This window comes from Rhinatrema bivittatum, chromosome 18, assembly GCF_901001135.1.
Source record: "Rhinatrema bivittatum chromosome 18, aRhiBiv1.1, whole genome shotgun sequence".
NCBI lineage: Eukaryota > Metazoa > Chordata > Amphibia > Gymnophiona > Rhinatrematidae > Rhinatrema > Rhinatrema bivittatum.
Window position 1 is genome coordinate 59,253,489 of NC_042632.1, and position 12,762 is coordinate 59,266,250.

The window sequence follows — 12,762 nt, forward strand, 5'->3', positions numbered from 1 at the left end:
GATGTCTGCAATGGGTTCTGAGCTCTCAGTAGTACATCAGCACACAGACTCATTTAGGTTCAAAAAAAGGTGGGAGATAAACGTAATGGAGCAGGAGCTTCCATAAACTCAGGGCTTATTTCTTCTCAGAAATGAAACAAAACAGAAGCATGAAAAAAGGAGGCTATTAATGGCTGGAAGAAGGAGAGGGGTTAATAGTCAAGTTCAGAGCAGGTCTTGAGTGATATTTTTAAAGAAAGAAAAGGAAGGAGCAAGATGAATGCATGGCAGGCAAGGAGAAAAGAGAATAAATAGGAAAAGCAGAATCATCCAAGACTTTGGTGGGACAGATTGGCTCCATCCCGGCTTTAACTCATTGCCTTTTGAAATTGGAACTATGAGTCCTTAGGTGCAACGGGAGTAAAACTAGGACTGGATCAGCTTGAGCTCAGCCTATGAAAGAGACAAATGTGGGGAAGGGGACAAGCTGGCAAGGGGTGTGAGTAGCTTGCAAGATAGTTGTAGCTGGCAGGTCCTGGGAAGGTTGCAGCCCATCTTAATACCTCTCCCAGCTGCCTCGGTGGTGGACTTCACAAGTAAACACACTCACCCTTAGGCCTGGCTTGCTCCCACCCCATGTTCCGCAAGCAGCCAGCCAGGTACTGGGGAGCTTGCAGTACACTTGCATGCTTTTCCCACCTGCCTCAGAGGACATCCCGACCCTCTTGGGCTTCCAGCAGTTAAGTCAGGAGGTGCATGCCATAGGTCAGTAGATTTTTCCTTCCTTTCATTTCCTATGGCTCCACTCTATCTACTCTTCCTGATGCTAATCCTTTGTAATGTTATTTCCTGCTGCAAACCATTACTAATCTCAAGTCTACTGTCTCCATTATCTTTACCTCACGTGCAGGGTCAGTGCAAGAATATGAGGTGCCCTAGGGGGAACGTTCCATCCTTATTTCCCCCTCCATCCCCAGCATTGCCCTCCCCATCAATACATCTTCCCTCTTTTCTTCATCCATTCACTAGGCAGCCAGGGTCCCACACTGGAGAGTTTGCTGCCCGCAAGGGTTGGCGCTCTAGGTGTCCCCTTAGTTTGCCTAATGGAAGCACCAGGCCCTGCTCACTTGCCATTCTGTTCTGCTCTGTCGGGCTTCATAGTTTTCTTCCTTGCATCAAGCCATCTCTACTCTCCCTGACATAACCCCATCGTCATCACTGTCATCACTCCTCCATCTCTCTTCTCCATATTCTTCTACTCCTCCTCCAACTCTCAGCTGGGGATATTAATTCCAATCCTGGACTTCCAAGGCAACTTTCACTACATCTGTGCACATCAAATCATTATCCCTCCAATCGTATTCCTATCTCCTCTGCCTACTTCTCTTCCTTTCTCATGTTTCTAGTTCCATCAAGGTTACCTACATTCATGACCTCTTTATCTTTCTTACCTCACTACTCTTCTGCTTTAGACACCCTTTTCCCTCCCCTTACCTACCCTATAAGGTGCACCAAATCCCAGCCTTGGCCCACCCCCAAAATTCACTTACTGTGTTCCTGTGCCTGCCCTGCAGAGCATCTTTGGCTAAAATCCGTGCCCATGCCAACTTCATTTCAAATTCATGCTCCTCCTTCCAGTCTTCTATTGTCCATCTGACAAGCTTTTGCCTCCAACCCTTGCCGTCTCTTTAGCACACTCAATTCCCTTTTTAAACTGCCTTCACTTGTCACCCCACTCTCTCCACGCTCTTCCCAGACTATAACTGACTACTGAAAAGATTCACAAAATTAGTCTTGAGTTCTCAACCAGACTACGTCTACCTCCACTTCCTCCACTCAATCCCTCGCCCCTTCCACCTTCTTCTTTTCTGTGATCACAGTGGAGGAAAATGCCCATCTTCTCTCCTCCTCTGAACCCACTACTTGTTCTTCTGACCCCCCCCCCATTCCCACCCAGCTCCTCAGCTCTGTTTCTCCTGCAGTCATCCCTTCCATCTGTCACATCCCCAAGCTATCACTTTCCACTGCAAATGTTCCTGCTGCTTTCAAACACGCTGTAATCACACCTCAGAAAACCCTCACTGGACCCCGCCTGCTCTGCTAATTCTTGTCCCATCTCCCTCCTCCCTTTTAAAGCCAAACTACTTGAGATGGGTCAGTAGAGCAGGTAGAGTCCAGTGGGAATTAGATTGGAGGAGCAAGTAATGAGCTCAGCGGAGGAGAGGAGATAGGCAGTTTCCTCAACCATAATTTTAGAAAAGGAGAAGAGGGTTTTTAATTTTGTAAGACAGGGAGCCAAACAGGGACTCTTGAGCTGCCAGCCTTGTGGAGTTCCTGTGACTGGTCCTAGCCGGAGGTTGCCATTATCAGCAGCTCAGAATTGCTGTTTGCCTCTGTGGCTTGCAAAACCAAAATCCATATAACAGCGTCAGCTGAATGTATGCTGAGTGCTCTAAGGACACAGAAAATGAGAATCATCTTTTGAAAAGATATGTTTGGTCCTTACATCGGTGCCTGCGGCCATGGCTAAGAAAAGATACTGGACATCTTAGAAAGGCCCCGCTTTCTCGCCAATGTAAGGATTGCGCTGCTTTGTGTGACTCTGAGGCTGGGGACCTTCCAATGAAGTCATCGCTGGGACACAGCAGCAGGCTTTGTGTGCCCTAGCAGTGGGTGCCGACCAAATCACTTCTTTATACTATTCATCCCAGTGTCTTTCAATAAAAATATTTCATTAAACTACGTAACAGATGGCCAAAGGCAGAGTTTCCCACATAACTGCTACATACGCTCAGATTACTAGAGGAGTCCCTACCATGTCTGTAATGTTTAAAACATCTGTACCACTAAAATATTCTGTTAACTCAAGAAATACAATTGTCAAGATTCCCTATCTTTTTTTTCTGGTTTATCATCTCATTTGTATGGAAGATTTCAATGTTTAACAATTTACAAATGTTTCTCCTATATAATCCTTCACACTTTTATAGGCTTGCTGTAATTCAGCAGGGGTGCTGCTCATCACTGGAAACCTATGTCAGCACTGCGAGCAGTGCATTCAACAACAGCTGAAAAGAGACCTCTGCAGAGGAATGTTTAAAAAATAAAGGGTTTCAAGGGTGATACCTTAAAAAAAAAAAAAAAAGGAAACGAGGGGGTTAATCCTTACCAATTTTGTTATGTATTATGGGTTATGTTGCATTATAATACTGAGATTATATTTTGTAAACATGACTCCTGAGTTTAAATGTTTGTTGAATAAATGTTTTAAACAAAAAATAAAGGGCGTATCCAAAATGGAAGATGCACAGTTCCACATAAGGAATAAAATATCCTTGGACAACATAAGAGAGTTGGATAGGGGGGAAGAGACCTGGGAATAATATCAGAGGGAAAAATGGAGTGAAGAAACCGGCAAGTTGATATTTTGAGAAACAAAGCAATACTTCTGTTTTTAAATCAGAGACTGTTAGGATTTTTTGAGATGTGGTGTTGTGGTTCGAGTATTGGCTTAGGACTCGAGGGGAATCCTGCAACATGACTTCCAGACTCACTCCTGCTACCAACTCTCTCTGTGCGTTTGAGAAGTACCTTTTATCATGCTGTATCTTTGGGACCCCAGCATTTGTCTTATTTTGAAATTCCTGGTCGGCCAAGTTGCACAGATATTTATAGCACTTTATGGAATCAGTGTTTTGTACATACGGCCACAGGGGTGAGGCGTGCATTTAGAAGGTAAGCTACCTGCAAAAATGGGCTTTAAGAAAACTGCCCAGCCTATGTCCCTTAGCACACTCCACGGTAACTAGACAGCTGAGAGATTACCTTGAAGAAACCATTAACTTAGGCGAAACCCAAACAGAATTCCACAGAGGGTGCAATATAGTCAGACAGTTCTCATATCACTCATCAATGACATGCGACTACTGATGATCAATGGGAAGGATCAGGCTTCCTGAACCTCCTGGTAATCTCTCTGTCACATTCGACGTGGTCGGGCATGAAATCCTGCTTAAACTGAAAAACTTAGGCATCAGAGACAGTGCCCTAACCTGGTTCCAATCTTTTCTGACTAACAGACACCAGGTAACAACCTGGTACACACAATATCCTCCAAACTTTAACTCCTGCTCTGGGGAGTCCCCTAAGGCTCCCTACTATCCGCCTTCTTGTTTAAATGTTCATCTCCCATCCTTAACCACCATCATCAGAAGCTATGCTGACAACAAGCCTGATGGGATAAAACAGCAGCACTCTTTAACCATTTCCTCAAGACAGTGACAAAATGGATGATTTCAAACGGACGTCAACTAAACAAGGATCAAGGATAAGACAAAATCCTATGGTGAGCAATGCACGGAGGCCAAACAACTTTTCCCCCTCCCCACCTTTAGTCTAGATAATATTACCCTACATATTTCATCAAGACTTAGGGAGGGATAATTTCAACAAGTCTCCGTAGGCTAAAATTTGTCAGTATTTTTTACTGGCAGGTTTAAGCCAGAATTTTCAAAGCAAATTTATATGCATACATCTGTTTAACACTATATTCATTTATTCTTATTTTCCTTCTGTAAGCTGACCCAGCATGGAAGTCATTCTTAAACTTATGTAAAAAATTATGGCACATTTTCTCTGTTCTTTTCTAAATGTCACTTCTCCCTTCTTTACAGGATCTCAGGATCAAGCAGTCCAACAATATCAGATAAAAAATTCTATATCCATGATTATTTTCTCCTGAAAATGTCTTTGGGCATGTTTTCTTTTCAGCTTAGTCCTCACATAGAAACCCATTCTAATAAGTTACTAATTTTTATTTTACTTGCTTTGTATAACCAAGTGTAACTGTAAGACCTCACAAAGAGAGTTCTGTATTTAAAAAAAATAAAAATTATTCTACTCATACCTACCTTTGGGTAGGCGCTAATTTCTGAAAGTAAAATGTGTGGCTTGGCTGCACATTTTACTTTCTGTATCATGCGGGAATACTTAATAGGGCCATCAACATGCATTTGCATGTTGCGGGCGCTATTAGGTTCGGGGGGGTTGGACGCGCATTTTGGACGCGCTATTACCCCTTACTGAATAAGGGGTAAAGCTAGCGCGTCCAAAACGCGCATCCAATTGCGGGGTAACAGTGTTCTTCGCCGGAGCGCACTGTACTGTATCGGCCCAGAAAGAAAGAGAAAAAACTGACTACACAGACATCACGCATGACTTCCGCAAACTAGAAAGCGTGTTCCCTCACTCCTTGCCATAACTGGTTAAGCCAGCTATTGTTTAAATGAACTATATTATTAAGTGTTTCCCTAAAGATATTTCTAAAGTTAATTTCTTTTTAGTGTAAAAAGAAATGCAGCTCTTTTCACAAGAATCAAAAGCTCTGCAGTTCCTCTGAGGCAAAGCAAGTTGTCACCATCTCAAAATTCCACGGATAATTTAAGCCTTTAAATCAACCCTGCTTAAAATGAATAAATGTCGCAAAATTCACTCTGTGATTCTGAAATGCATTTCTTACTTCAAACCTTCACTCTCTTCTTCCTCAAGTCACTCTCTTCCCCCTGCCTTGGTTTCAAAAAAAGGAAGTATAATTATCTTAATGATTTGTGTGTTTCCCCTCTGTTTTCTCAGAAACTCTTCAAAAAGGAGTCTTAGTGAAATAGTTTCTTATCCAAACTGTCGCTGCTTTTACAGGATCTTTGTTTCTGCTGCTGCTAAACGGTGTCACTTCCTGGGGATTCTGCTTCAACGGGGTAGTTTGAATCAGCCTTAGAAAGTCCCGAGTTTCAATTTCACTGTCTCGGGACTATTTTTACTTGCAGATATTTTGTCCTTTTCCTTTCACGTCTCTCTCAAAGAGGTTTAATATCCCACAGTTTTACTCACATTTTTTTTTTATTAAGTATTTTTCTGTCCTTTCAAAACATGTTTTCTTACCTTACTTGACAGAATTTCATGTAATTAGTAAATGTAACTTATATTTCTCTATGGTAATATACTTCAGGATTATACAGTCAAGGCCTCATTCGCACAGGCTGTTAAGCCTGGTATCACAATCCAGGGCAAACGTTTCAACACCCCCCCCCCCCGTTCTTTCATGGTTTGCAGATCAATACTTAGGCAGTCTTTCTTTTTATACATAAAACCCCCAAGTTAATGTGCTGAACAGTGCTTCTTTTTAGGATTGCTAACAGTCTTCTGACCAATGATACCTTACCCCCAAGCTCGAGCCACTGTTCTCGAGCCTGCTTGAGCCTTCCAAGAATGCTCTTCATGCTCAAAATATACCCCGCCCCCTCCCCCCCAAAAAAAGAGACTTTCCTTCTCACTGGAACCTCTGGTCTCAGACATTTGTTTCTACCAGGGCCAGTTTCATTGAAACACCTTCAATGGAACCCAGCAGGGATGCCCATCAAGCACCAAGACTCCTCCCTAGAATCTCCAAGCAGCAGTGGGAGCTTGGAAAAGACATGAGAGAGGTTTATGAAATCATGAGTGGTGTGAAACTTATTGAAGAAAGATGGTAAATTAAGTTAAATAAACTAATTAACAGGTAAATAAAGGCTAGATATTTATCCTCTCAAATAATATTAAAACAAGGGGATACTCCATGAAACTACCAACTTAAAACATAATCTTATCTTTTCACTCAGCACACCACCAAACTGTTGAATTTGTTGCCAGAGGACTTGGTCAAGACAATTATCATATCTGGCTTTAAAAAAAGCTTTGGACAAGTTCATGAGGACAAGTCCATAAAACATTATTAGCCAGAGAAAGAAAGCTATTGCTATCCCCGGGAGTCAGTAGCAGGAAACCGATCTACTTTTTGAAATACTTGTGACCTGGACTGGCCACTGTTGGACACAGGATGCTGGGCTCAGTGGACCTTGGTCTGTCCCAGCATGGCACGCTTTAAGCTACCCACCACTTCTGTACCTCTCTTTCTTTGCTTCTGCCCCGTTCAGCACCAGGTGGCTGGTATAGCGCCTCATGCACTATACTGTCAGCCGCATCCTCAGATTCTTCCTGCATTGGGAGCCAGTTGGAAGCGCTCCTGCTGCACTCCTCTCTCCGGCCCGGACTCTCCTTCCACTGCAGGCAGTGGCAAATTGGAGAAGAAGAAAAAATACTGAGACAGCTCCTCAAGCCTTCACTCACCAGCCCTTCCCAGGGAACCAGCCACCACTAACTAGGGGCCCTAGAGCGCTCCCTGCATATGGTAAGAAACATTTCTCTGGGTTACAGTGTGTGGGGAGGGCAGGTTTTCAAATGTTTTACAGAGGTAAAAATGACATGTAAAGATTGCATTCTCCCCACCTTAGTGTGGGTAAAAGTACTTAACCCACAGAGAAAAATGGACAGGGTTAGGTTGGAGGAGAGAACGTACACACAGGGATTTCATTTGGAAGCAGCCATGTTCCCTTGCTGGCCTGTTCTGAAAGTGAACTTGCAGGCTCGCAGGTACTGCCTTGTCACATAAAATCAAAGTGGTTTAGAAAATTACAATAATAAAATAACAAAATACATAAATATTCATGGACCTACAACCTCCATGTGTAGTTTCAAAATTGCCCCTAAATGTGGCCGCAGCACTGAATAGATGTGGCTATTTTAAAGTTAGCTGGATACGTTTATCTGGGATGGCCAAACTCAGGCCTGGATTCACCAGTCTAACGCAGAATAGGTGAATCCAGCGAAAAAGGGGGACGGGGGGGGATGGGCCTGTGAAAGCCGGCAGCCATCGCACCACCACAGTGTTATCGCTGCCGGCTTTCGCACCCAATAGCACCACCGTGAAAGGTGGTGCTATTGAGCGCGCTACTGGCGACGATAACGGTGCTTACCTTATCGACGCCAGTGAAGACATCGCAGCGTCTGCCTCCTCGCCGCCCCTAACTCCTACCCCCCCCCCCCCCCCGGCAAGCTATCGCACTGCAATAAGCAATAGAAAATGACTCCCTTAGGGAGATAACTTATCTGGCTAACTCAGCTCCTCCCAGTTATGCCCCCGGAATGCCCCTAACTTATCCGGCCAAAATTTAGCTGGATTAAAAAGTTAAATGTCAAAAAGACTGAGATAGTTCTCTCTAGATTCCCTGTGATTGAACCTCCAGATTTTCTAATTTTCAAAGATATTAATATCCCGATTTTATCGCAAACCAGAAACGTAGAAACAATCACGGATTCCTCTGTGTCTTTGAAGTCCCAAGTTAATAGCATTGTAAAGAAATTGGTTTTTTTTTCAAGCTTTGTCTATCAGACATGTCAAACCTTCTCTTAATGAGTACTGATTTTAAAAATAGTTGTGCATGCTCTCGTTATGTCAACAACTGATTATTGCAACTCCCTTTATATTGGTTTATCCCAGTCTACTTTGAGAGCAATCCAGTTACTCCAGAATTCTGCTGCTAGCTCATCCTTCTATGAGCACATTACACCAGTTCTAATAAAGTTGCACCGGTTACCAGTATTTTGGAGAATACATTTTAAGGTTCTTCTATTGTTTTTTATTTTAAATAATTCACAGATTGGCTCCAGCCTGTTTTAATGCTATTCTAAAGGTTTATCAGCCTTCCCGTACACTGAGATCTTCTTCACGTAACTTATTAGAAGTGCCGTCTGTGCATTTGGCAAGACTGGCGGAATGAAGAGCATTTATTTTTATGTGGCAGGACCAACACACTGGAATGAGATGCCTTAGACAAAGGCTGGGACATCTTAAGATTCTGGAAAATGCTAAAAACTCAGGGGGTAATTTTCAAAAGGAGTTACATGCGTAAATGTAGCTACTATTGTAGCAATTTTCAAAAGCCATTTACTCAAGTGCACTTATGTGAGTAAATCCTATAGACAAGTCAATGGCATATATTGTAGCAATTTTCAAAAACCCACTTACTCAAGTAAAGTGAATTTACTCCAGTAAACCTGGTTTTTACTCGAGTAAATGCTTTTTAAAATCAGGCCCTCATTTATTTGGCTGTGCATTTGATCAGTTAGATTTCAAGACAAGTATGGCCTATTCTTCAATCTGTCACTTTGTCTTTTACTGCTGGGAGTGCTTAATAACTTGAGAGTTTTGTGGGCGAGAAGCGCAACAATTATTTGATGCGGACTGTTTTTTTGTGCTGTTTAAATGTTTAACGTTGCTGTTTTAATGGGTTATATTTTGTTTTTAAATATGATTTTATGTTTTGATGGTTTTTAAGTCATTATTTATTTGTTATGTGTACAGATTGTAACCATCTAGGCAGGCTATCCATTTTTAAATAAATATTGATTTAGCCAGATAACTTATTAGTTATCCAGTTAAATGCTTCTGAATGTGGACCCTCATAGGTAATATGTTTGTATTATGAAATGTATGGATTTAAAGCCATGTTGGTTTAAATGTTAATCTATGCTCGGGCAAAGTATTGTAGAATATTACTATAGTGGAGGGTTTGTTCTGGGATTTTTTCCCCTCAGGTTGAACAATTTATGGAAAGCAGAATGAGAGTTCACTTATCAAAAGTATTTATGTATTTAAAAATGTATTAACCGCCTATCAACATTTCTAGGCTGTTTAAAAATAATACATTCACAATTAAAACATTTAAAAACACAACATTAAAAGCATTAAACATGACTCACATTTACACACTCATCATGCTACCTAAAACTAAAAAAATCACTTGCACTTGACCATGCCCATGCTGTTTCCAAGTCATATTAGCTTATCACAATGCTACCCTCATATAGTAAAAGCCTGTTGGAAGAAAAAGGCCTTTATCAATTTCCTGAACTTTCATAGCCCGGTTTCGCTTTTCAGATATTGTGGTAAGGAATTCCAGATCAAAGGTCCTTGAACATAAAACAGCCTCTCTCGTGACTCATCTAGTCAAATTACTTTGAAAGATGGAGCATGCAATAACATTTGTGAACTTGATCCTAAGGTCCTCGTGGGTTGGTACTATTTTAGGGCAGAGTTAAAACAGTTGAGACTAGGCCACTTGATATCGTTAAAAACCAAGAACGCAACTTTGAATTTTATTCTCCAGATAACTGGGAACCCATGATACTTTAACAAGTAAGGTTTTATATGTGCTGGGAGATTGCAATTCCCGCCACAATTCAAACAGCGGAATTTTGGATACATGGAAGTGCCCGAATCATGTAAACAGGTAAATAAACCCACATATAGTGCATTGCAATAATTCACTGTCGACATTACCATAGAGAGTGTACAATCCGTCTTCAGCTCATTTTTCTTTAGAAACGGATGTAGGGCGGCATAGCATTTGTAGTTTATATAATAAGATCATCACACAACCTGTTTAATTTGTGGCCGGAAAGAGAGTCTGGTGTCAAAAATGACACCCAGGTTACAAACCTCCTGAGAAATCGATAAAGTTAGCAATAGTTAAATGTTGAGGCATGCTATGGGACAGAAATCTGGAGAGAGATAAGATCTCAGCTTTCGCCATGTTTATCACTGACCCTATTCTTGCTTAGCCAAGGTATTTTCCGTGACTGCCGCGTGGGAGAAGATCCTGAATGAATCAGGCTGCAGGGTCTCTTCCTGGGAACACGGCGCAGAAGGATTCATTAGAAAGGATCCACTCAGGATGGTCCGGGGGCAGTGCTGCATAATAGCACCTGGCTTTGAATTCGGGCTCAGGACTCCGCCCTGCTCCGAGCTGACTGGGGGATCCTGCAAATGGAGTGATCACAGCACCCAGGCGAGGGGACGGAGGGGAAGCAACACCTATTGGCTGGATTTGGGGCTCAATGGACTGCAGGGTTCCGGAAGGAGCTCCGGTACATGGCCTCTGGTCCAGGACTGCCGCTGAAATCACCGGGACAAGGGAATTGGGAAGGTTCTATAAAATGGGGGGTGGGAAATCCCAGTTGTGAATGAAGACTCACAATGCTGCCCTGGCTTTGGTTGAGCTACCAGGCACTCCCCTCCCCCCCCCTAAAAAAGGATTTCACTCGCAGCATCTAGAGATAAAGAGCATGAAACCGGATAAAACGATCTGGTGCACTGCCTTCCTTCTAGGGCTGATTATTTATGATATGTCACAGGTGGCTGCAAGCTCTCCTATTTATACCATGAGCTATTTCTTCCTCATTAAGATCAGCTGGGCCTTTTTTTTTTGGGCAGAATTATTTCCTGACTGGACTTCATCCAAGCAGCCCCTGGTCCTTCGAGGCCTGCCGCTTCCAAGCGGAGATTATGGCAAACATTCGCTAACAGCTGTAGCGCGTCTAAGCTGCATGCGGGAACGCGGTCTGAATTTTATTATTGCTCCTCTGGCAGAGGATGTACAAATATAACCGGCATCCCCTCGGCAGAGTCCCAGAGGAAAGATAGATCTTTCACATGGTAATAAACAAGCAGTGTGCAGTCCCCACCTGCAAGAGTGTGGGGTGGGAGGTGCTTGGACCCAGGGAGGGGAGGAGTCAGAGGCAGCGACCTGACCCGGTTCAATGGATTATACAGGTTTTCCCCACTGCTTTCTCTTACCTTATTCCTCTGCAAGTGCTGAGTGTCACACTCGAATGCTGCAGCCCTCTCACGGAGCCATGGTACTAGCAGTGCTCCTGGGGGGCAGCAAAAGAAATGTAAAACGTGAGCGCGGACAGAGCAGATCTTTAGCCATTGCTTAAACCTGCAGGGTTTTGAACCCCGCCCTCCTCCTGAGCATTGCAGAAAAATGCCAACCACCTGAACTCTGATTTTAAAATGATAAAAGTAAATTGTGCATGTTGTGTCCACCACGTTTCAGTAATGCAAAAGCATTGTTAGAGTAAATATAAACACTTGGCAACTCAGGTCGTTGTAGTAGGCATGTTCCCTTTATGGAAGCTGTTTGCACTAAATCGACGGGCTAATTATAACCCCCCAGAGAAGAGAATTCAGATTCTTGTGATAAAACTGGATCAGCATCAGATCGTCCACAATAATTCTTCAGTAATAAGATAGACGTACTGCTAACACCTGTCTAGAGCATGTCCATTTGATCTGTGGATACTATATTGTACTTCCATTAGACTAGGAGAATTACAGTACTCAGTGTATGTCTTAATCTATTATTTGTAAGGGCTAGATAAATTACATGGATGGGTAGACTAGATGAGCCATATGGTCTTTTTCTGCCATCATATTTCTATGAATCTGTGTTTCCAGGAGAGATACTTTATGTATCCTGAGAGTCAGATTCCTTTCTTGCACCAGTGTGTGAATAGGGGGCTTAAAATCAACATGATGTGTCCAGGCTCTGTCTTTACTCCAAATAAGATCAAAGACCACACAGGTCAAAGAATGAAAGAAAGAGCAGGGGTGGCCAATTCCAGTCCTCAAGAGCCACAAACAGGTTTGGTTTTCAGGATACCCACAATGATGTGCAGGAGATATATCCGCATATAATAGAGGCAGTGCATGCAAATCTATCTCCTGCTTATTTATTGTGGATATCCTGAAAATCAGGCCTGTTTGCGGCTGTTGAAGAGTTGGCCAACTCTTTTCTAGGAACACATACAGTTATCCTTCAAATAGATTAACATATGCATTCAGTACCAGTAATTCTCCTAATCTAGTAACAGTGTCACATATTGACAATATGCTACAGTCTGATCCCTCAGTGTTTTAGACACAGACAGGTAAGAAAAAAGCTTCTTCCTTGCATACTAAGGGGTCTATTTGCAGCCGCTGTCCAGTCAGCAAAGTTAGACAGATGAACTTATTTAGCTAACTTTCGGGCCGATACAATACAGTGCGCTCCGATGGAGCGCACCGTT

The 12,762-nt window shown here is 42.7% G+C and overlaps 1 protein-coding gene across 1 annotated transcript in view; it reads right to left on the reverse strand.

Annotated features, from left to right (window-relative positions):
- The window catches only part of LOC115079705 (disintegrin and metalloproteinase domain-containing protein 19-like), a 50,590-nt gene that overhangs the window by 12,486 nt on the left and 25,342 nt on the right, over window positions 1-12,762 (reverse strand). Inside the window, exon 5 of the mRNA XM_029583452.1 lies at window positions 11,489-11,565. The gene's annotated coding sequence lies outside the window, so the exon portion shown is untranslated. The remainder of the gene's footprint in view (window positions 1-11,488; window positions 11,566-12,762) is intronic.